Source organism: Octopus bimaculoides, chromosome 5, assembly GCF_001194135.2.
Source record: "Octopus bimaculoides isolate UCB-OBI-ISO-001 chromosome 5, ASM119413v2, whole genome shotgun sequence".
Taxonomy (NCBI): domain Eukaryota; kingdom Metazoa; phylum Mollusca; class Cephalopoda; order Octopoda; family Octopodidae; genus Octopus; species Octopus bimaculoides.
The window spans coordinates 79,238,869-79,247,700 of NC_068985.1; the positions used below are offsets into that span (position 1 = coordinate 79,238,869).

An 8,832-nucleotide genomic window follows, 5' to 3' on the forward strand; every position below is an offset into this window, starting at 1 on the left:
TATATATATATATGCAGCATTTCACATATATGCTCTCATATACATACACATATGCGCGCGTACAAACACATGAATTTAAATAATAGAGATATATAAAGAAAGCTAGATAATAATAATAATAATAATAATAATAATAATAATAGAGTCAAAATTAAAAGAAGAGTGCCATTGTTATCTAGTGAACGATATTTCGACATCTCTTGTATCTTCAACGGGTTCAAAAAATATATTTGTCAATCTACTTCATTTTGGTTAATATAGAAAGGATTGAAGTAACTCCTTTTAATTTTGACTCTATATCTTCAGGAGTCAATAACAATGAGCAGGTACTTTTGTAGTACAGAGGACTGGATATTGCGGCTTGTGTGCAAACACGAAAGCATCAAAAAGTCACATTCTATTGTCAAGGAAGCTTGCAAATTCACAAGGGAACTTGGCATTAATCCTGAATTAGACGAAGAACCTGAAACCGCTACTACCAAACAAGCGAAACGGAAACAAATTGAGGAGCAGTGGAGCCAGAAGTCCCTGCATAGACAGTATATTCTTCGAAGCCGAAATGCTGATGCAGGCCAAGCAACAACCTGTGAAGTTCAGGACTGAAAGCAGAGACTGAAGGTTTCAAATTTGTGGCACACGATCAAAGATTTCTTACCAGAAACTATCAGGCTAACGTTCTTCAAAACGGTTCCGACCCTAAATGCAGATTGTACGACACATTTGATGAAACAAGAAACCATCTTGTCTCGGGATGTTCTGTACTGACACCAAACGAATACAAATATCGCCACGATAGGGTAGGACAGTACTTACATTGGAAAATATGTAAACACTACGAAATCGGCACTCCTGCTTACTTGTAGGAACATCGTCCTGAGCCAGTCATTGAATGTGAAAATGTCACTATCCACTGAGATTTTCCAGCCAACACCGACAGAACGATCTTTGACTTTCATCCTTTCAGGGGTCGATAAATTAAGTACCAGCTGCGTCCTGGGGTCGATCTAATCGACTGGCCCTCTCCCCCCAAATTTCGGGTCATGTGCCTAGACTAGAAAAAATATCCTTTTCTCATTTACAGGTGATGAGTTGGTAGAATCGTTAGCACATAGGGCAAATGATTAGTTACATTTCGCCTGTCTTTAAGTCCTGGGTTCAAATGCCACCTGGGTTGACTTTGCTTTTCATCCTTTCGTAGTCTATCAAATAAGTACCAGTCGAGCACTGGGGTCGGTGCAATCGACTTAACTTAAACCTGTTGACCTTGTGCCAAACTTTGAAATCAATATTCTATTCTTATTTTGGCAAAAGGCCTGCAATTTTTAATTGTGAGGAAATCGATTACATCGAACCCAGTGCTCAAATGGTACTTAAATTATCGACCTCGAAAGGATGGAATGCCAAGTCGACCCCGGCAGAATTTTAACTCAGAACATGAATCAGAAGAAATACAGAAGCGGTAACGATTCTGCCAGCTCAGCACCTTGTTGGCATTTAGTGTTGCGTTCTACCATTCTTCTCTCACCCCACCAATTTGCTATAATTGTATGGAGATTTACAGAATACGTTCGCCGTAGCTTAAAAAAATACAACGTCAAACATAGCATTTAATTCTTCCAGATAAAAAAACAAAATTTGATGCCTTTCATTATTCTGGGTTAAATAAAAATAGTAACCACTTGTACTATACAAAACTCTAATCGACTCTGCGCCTGTCCGCAAAATATTGTGGCCGCCTGCCCGATTTAAAAATCAATAAGGAATGAAAAATCTTTAAACATGGAGATGATTACTCTGAATACAGGTATACATGCACGAACAAAAGAAGACGTGCTCATACAAAGATGAGTAAAATAAGAGAGAGAGAGAGAAAGAGGATGAGAGAGAGAGAGAGAAGGAGAGAGGGGGAGAGAGGGGGAGAGAGAGTGGGATATATATATATATATATATATAGAGAGAGAGAGAGAGAGAGAGAGAGAGAGAAAGAGAGAGAGAGAGAATAAAAGGATTCTAGTTGAATGCGGTGGGAATTGATTTCATTTAGTGAAACAGACAAGTTTCGAGGAACCCGCCGCTTAGCGATAAGACACCGTCGGGACTATTATGAGACGAGAAATGTATCTGTGTGTGTGTGTGTGTGTGTGTGTGAGCATCTCTCTCTCCGTCTCTCTCTCTCTCTCTCTGTCTTGTGTATCTGTACATGTACATATGTATGTATGTATGTATGTATATCTGCACAAACGTATTCGTATACGCACCTGTAGACACGCACGCGCACACATACACATAGACACACATACATATAGGCATGCATACATCTGTGTATGTGTGTGTATACATACATGTATATATATATATATATATATTATATACATATATATGTGCGTGTATATACATATATATATATATACACACACACGCACGCACATACACATATGTATATAACTCTGCATATACGTATGAATATTTGTGTATGAACATTTCTACAAGACTACAGGCACACACGCACGCGCGGACGCTTTCTCACAAAAACATATTCAAAAACACATTTATACATCTCATTGTGTTCTTGTGTATATGTTTTCGTGTTATATTATGTGCGTGTGTGATGTATACGAATGGGTATGCTCACGTGTTCCAGTGTTATTTACTGGAAACTATCATAAGATCTATTAAACAATAAACCACTTATTGAACAAATATTTTCCATGAAACATCTGGTGATAATAAGTGGCAGTGGTGACCTATTAGATTTAGCAAACAGCTGGAGTGGTTCTCTCTCTCTCTCTCGTACGCACACACACACATGTACACACAGATACACAAACACACACGCACGCACATGCACACACACACACACACACACACACGCGCACAAATAAACCCTTGAGTGTTAATAAGAGGAAGAACGGGAATACACAGCACTGAATATTCAAATGAATTCGTTCATAATTTATTGGACGCTGAAAGTTTGAAAATTGTTTTTATCAGTTTCTCGCCTACGGTCGCCGGACGATCATGAAAAACTGGAACATGTATTTCGTATATAATAACTATACAGTGAGAATGTCTGCTACTCGTAGCCAGTCCTCTTGGTTCTGGTATCTTTGAGAAACTGAATTACACGTATATTCTCAATGTTTCGGCAAATGTAATAACACCATATGTTGAACCGAAGTATTCCTTACAATTTAACAAATGTAAGAATAACATGTTATTTATTGTTTTTCCAGTTCCTCCTTGTATATGGTAGATCCGGTGGAGGCGCAATGGGCCAGTGGTTAGGGCAGCGGACTCGCGGTCATAGGATCGCGGTTTCGATTCCCTATTAATTACATTTGAACAGTCTGATGTCAGTTTACCTGGAAGGAAACAATGCAGTATTAATAAGAACATTGGAAATTAATACATGTAATATTCTACAGCTCTAGCATCATCCTTCAACTTGTATCTTTGTGTGTTCATTTATATTTATTGTAGAATTTTTTTTCTCTTGTTTGGGAACTGTTTCGATTCCCAGACCTGGCGTTGTGAGTGTTTATTGAGGGAAAACACTTAAAGCTCCACGAGGCTCTGGCAGGGGATGGTAGCGAACCCTGCTGTACTCTTTCACCACAACTTTCTCTCACTCTTACTTCCTGTTTCTGTTGTGCCTGTAGTTCAAAGGGTCAGACTTGTGACACTGTGTCACGTGGAATATCCCCGAGGACTACGTTAAGGGTACACGTGTCTGTGGAGTGCTCAGCCACTTCCACGTTAATTTCACGAGCAGGCTGTTCCGTTGATCGGATCAACTGGAATCCTCGACGTCGTAAGCGACGGAGTGCCAACAATGGTAGATCCATAAGATGAGGTGATTCCTGCAATGTCATAATGATCCCAATTGCCAGTATCTTCAGCCAGCCTTATCTTCATTAAGGTATAAATATATGCAGCATGCCTTATGTTTCATTAATGTTTGCATCGCATTTTCTTTTGTTACCAATATTATATTGTCTGTTGTGGGTTTTTTTTTATTGAACTGTGAGAGTAAGCGTGTCGGAAAACTGTGTTGTACGAGGGCCGACTGAAAAGTTCGTAGGCTGACAAAGATACCCAAACGGAATGTGACCAAATGATGTTTATTTTTCAATAGCATTGGCTACTTGATTTATAGTCAATTGCCTGTCATCCACCTGCATGTGGTGAACACAATCAATGTTTTCCTTTGTGGTGGAGGTCAAGACCTAGGGTCATCTTCAAGACTCTCTGTTCAGCTCCTCACTTTTGCCCTGGAGAACCATGCTCTTATGAAGCAAGCATGTCATCATGAATGTCTTTGGGAACTAAACCATTTTTCTGCAAGCACTTGATAACACCGCGATGCCATATTTTGTCGGTTTTCAAGATAAGTCACTATTAGTTACATTTGAACAGTCTGATGTCAGTTTACCTGGAAGGAAACAATGCAGTATTAATAAGAACATTGGAAATTAATACATGTAATATTCTACAGCTCTAGCATCATCCTTCATAGGCAGCCTATGAACTTTTCAGCTCACCCTCATGATAGTTCTTCCGAGTGTATGCATTCTGAATTCAAATCGCATCAATGTTGTCTTTAACGTTCATTCTTTTGAGTCCGAAAGAATAAAGTACCAGTCACGCACTGATGTCAATGTAATGGAGAAAACCATTCCCACAAGACTTTGTGCCTAATTTAGAAACACTGGTGAAAGTCGGTTTCAAAGTTATTTTCATGACGGTGTTTTCAGTTTTAGCTCCATTGGTTTCATGTTCCTCGGATCCTAACATCTAAATTTCTTTAAATATCATCATATATAGCAATATCTAGTAATAAACAACGGTTATTGATGATAATAGAAATTATTATAGCAGCCAAAACAATACATGTACGATACAATCGTTTATTTATATATTTATTAATTTACTAATTCATCTATCTATCTATCTATCTATCTATCTATCTATCTATCTATCTATCTATCTATCTATCTATCTATCTATTCATTCATTCATTTATTCACACATTCATGTATGTATTTATCTGCTTTCCCATTTATTTTTCAGTTTGTTGATGGTGATAGCCATGGTAATAAAAATATTTGTCACCAAATTATGAGCTTCATTTCTCAATTTTATAAGTTATTCATTTATTTATATTTATGATTTAATGCTTCAAAAATTGTTACAAGACTATGATGATGATGATGATGTTGAAGGTAATTACTAATGATTTATTAGTCACTGACCACAAAAGCATACAGTATTCGTACGTAGAACATTAAAAATTAAAGAGGATGCTTACAAAGACGTTTGAGGCGGGACAAACCTGTTATACCTGAAAGAGATTTATGCAATAAATAAGGGGAGAAGTTTTAAAATGTATGGGAAAATATCATACACATAATTACACAGAAGTAATAAATGAATATAATAAAACATCCTTATTGAAACAGTATAAATGATTTAAAATTTCATTTGCGTTGATCAGGACACTCCACTGCCCTAAGTTCATATTCTCTTTATACAACCTCTGTAATTGTTCAACACATTAATGCTGAATGTTACGTAGCGAACTCTTTGTTGAGGGTGGGAAAATATGTTCACATCTTGCGGTTGATTGACTTGTAAATTAAATACACTCGGCGAGCTTTATTAAAAGCTGCTTTTTCCTGCTTTATTATGTCTAGTCCCATCATATCCCTCGCTCAGTATTTCGTTTGCGTAGAGCTGTGAATTTAATTTTATTTAGGGAAATAATGGATTTCTACTTAGGGGAAACGGCTCTACTGCACAGAATATGCACTCAACCGCATCGAAGAGGGAATTTCCTCCATCACGATATTTTATCGTTATCATTTTCGTTATTTTAGGAAAATCTACTATTTTTTTTCAACCTCCGTTTTGTACCCATCCTTGTAATTGAATGGCAAAGAACCACTATGAGGTGATGGGGACTTTCTGGTGATTTAAGTTGCATTGTCGCTGCTTTGTTGTAAGTTTCTCTCGTTGTATCAGCCAGTCGATTAGGGAAAGAGCGGGCAATTTTTTTACAACAACTCTAGAGCTTCCCACAGTGCCGACTTAAAGCACGCTGCAACCACTATGATTTGCTCTGTTTTGCTTTTTACGTTTTAATTTTGACCGTTCAAACATACTTTAAATGACTTTTACTTCTACTTGAATAGCAGCTTCGTCTGAAAACCTTCCTCACAGCACCCACTACAAGGCCTCGGAGAGAGCGGGTAGATTTATTCACAACGACTCTCGAGTTTACCATGGTGCCGACTTATACTATGCTGCTACCATAACATCAGCAACCACTGTGATTTGCTTTGGTTGCTTCAGTGTTTTTTTCTTTTACTTCTCATTTTTCTCCTTTCAAACATCTTTTAAATGACTTTTACTTCCGCATGTGTTATTTCTTTACTACCCACAAGGGGCTACACAAAGTGGAGACAAACAAGGACAGACAAACGGATTAAGTCGATTATATTGACCCCAGTGCGTAACTGGTACTTATATAATTGACCCCGAAAGGATGAAAGGCAAAGTCGACCTCGGCGGAATTTGGACTCAGAACGTAGCGGCAGACGAAATACCGCTAAGCATTTCTCCCGGCGTACTAACGTTTCTGCCAGCTAGCCGCATGTGTAGTAGACGGGCCTTCTGTACATACTTCCACATGTGTAGCAGCTGGGCCTTCTAACCAATGCTTAGTCTGAAAACCTTCCTCTCAGCATCTACTGCATGGCTACAGTTTGGTCTTCATTTTCATAAGGGGATGGATTAATACTGCAGTGAAGGTTGTTTTTCGCAATGATGGCTTGTATACTGTTCTCCATACTTTTGTTTGAATAAGTACGTGTATTTGTTGCTGCTTTTGTCATTGTTGTTGTTGTGAAATGAATTGTATATAATGCTTCATGTTTTTGCTGGATTCTTATTATATTTTCAATTACCACACCTTGTATCTTTGTGTGTTCATTTATATTTATTGTAGAATTTTTTTTCTCTTGTTTGGGAACTGTCTTATTTTGTTCAATGTAATTTCCTCTCGAGGCGGTTCACATACAGTGTGATATTATTATTAACTTGGAGTTATATGGTAAATGGAATTTGTTGCTGATACAACCTAAGCTTCCCAAAATGTTCAGTAAATGTTCCTGTGTAAAGACCAAAATGAAAATTATTTCTTTCAGTCACGCTCGAAGAAAATTTAGAAATCTGGGAGTAAATATTAAGGACATCTGAACGAGAGACTACTACTACTACTACTACTACTACTACTACTACTACTACTACTACTACTACTAATAATAATAATAATAATAATCTTTTTTTATTGACCACAAGGGCCGCACACAAAAGCAAAGGGCGATACAACACAAAGAACAGTGGTGATGTATATATAGTGCGTGTAAAGAGTAAAGAGATCTATAAAAATTAACAATAAATAATCGGATACTAAAATTCCTCAAAAGCGAGGAAGCTCCACCCAGGGTCAGCCAAAGAAGCCCACTCCTGGATACTCCGAATACCAACGATACCTCAGGCAGCCACCCTTCCCTTCTCCATTCTCTCTGGTCTATAGGTGCATGCTCAGAGTAGGGCCATTCACATGGGCCATCCTCGCCACATTTACCCACCTTTCAACAAATTTACGGGGTGCAGCACTTCCCACTCCACCCTCACTTTCTTTTGAAGTGGAATTCTAAAACGTCGATGAGTCCCTGGCCGAAGAGGAAGATGACTGTTTTGAATTCTTTAAACCTAGTCCATCACATTACCTCTTTCGCCACAGCCACTAGCCAGAGGAAAACTGCCTGCCTTTCCCTCCCAAAAGAAACTGACTCGGATCCGTCCTATATGCGACAATAGGTGTTCGACAAAGCTCAACAAGTCAGCAAAGCCCGGACACCGGACGAGAGCATGAAGAACGGTTTCATCGCCCTGCTCACATCTCGGACAGGTCCGTCTGACAGCACGTCCGTGCCTGTAGAGCTCCAAAGGTGATGGACGCTTGATTTTGAAGTTTCTATCTCAGTACTCTTTAGTCACACACGTTTTCTTGAGCTCTTGCTATTTCTAGAATCCTCTTTTGCTTTATGTGTTTCTTCGCGGTCCAACGTCTTCCAGAATATTTCATGTGGACCGTCTACACAGTTCCATCTGATTCGAACTTATCTCTAATTCAAGTGATGATAAGTCGCATTGGTGGATCTCTTTGAAACCCTCTTCTGATCTGTTTTTATACCGGCTACGTTTTCAAACTTCCAGTAACACTCCAGAAACAAATTTCGTTTGTTCAAAACTTAGTCTGGAACTATTTTCTAATGGTTTAAATCTGAAAAGAAATGAAAATTGAATGATCAGTTGTTAAATTGTGCATATATTTTTTGGACACTCTGCATATATATAAAAGTAAACACGAAAAATATTTAAGAATTGGAAATTCCAAGACGAAATAACGAATCTGACACTATAAAGCTAGATATACTTCAAGAATTACAAACAGTAGATCTTACTAAAGATCGCCGAACGTGCCATCCAAAGATAGGATTCAACGATAAAACAGCAATAACAATAAATAGACGCAAGCTTGGCCATCACAGGCTTAATTAAAGTTACAAGCATTGATAGTAATACGCTGGATTCAATAACATACGCAGTAACCTCTCCGGTTGCAATGGATTACGGGTATTCTTTCAGATCCACTGAAATAGGAATATAAAAATCCAAATGAACAAATTATAAAACAGATGCAGATGAAGATGTCTATCTTCTCACTCTTTTATGAAACCAATTAGAAAACACCACAAATAAAAA

At 38.1% G+C, this 8,832-nt stretch overlaps 1 long non-coding RNA gene across 1 annotated transcript in view; it reads left to right on the forward strand.

Moving 5' to 3' along the window:
- Nucleotides 1–4,471, forward strand: part of LOC128247811 (uncharacterized) — a 32,208-nt gene extending 27,737 nt beyond the window's left edge. The window contains exon 3 of the long non-coding RNA XR_008264128.1: nt 3,234–4,471. This is a non-coding gene — a long non-coding RNA (uncharacterized LOC128247811). The remainder of the gene's footprint in view (nt 1–3,233) is intronic.
- Nucleotides 4,472–8,832: the final 4,361 nt, after the last annotated feature.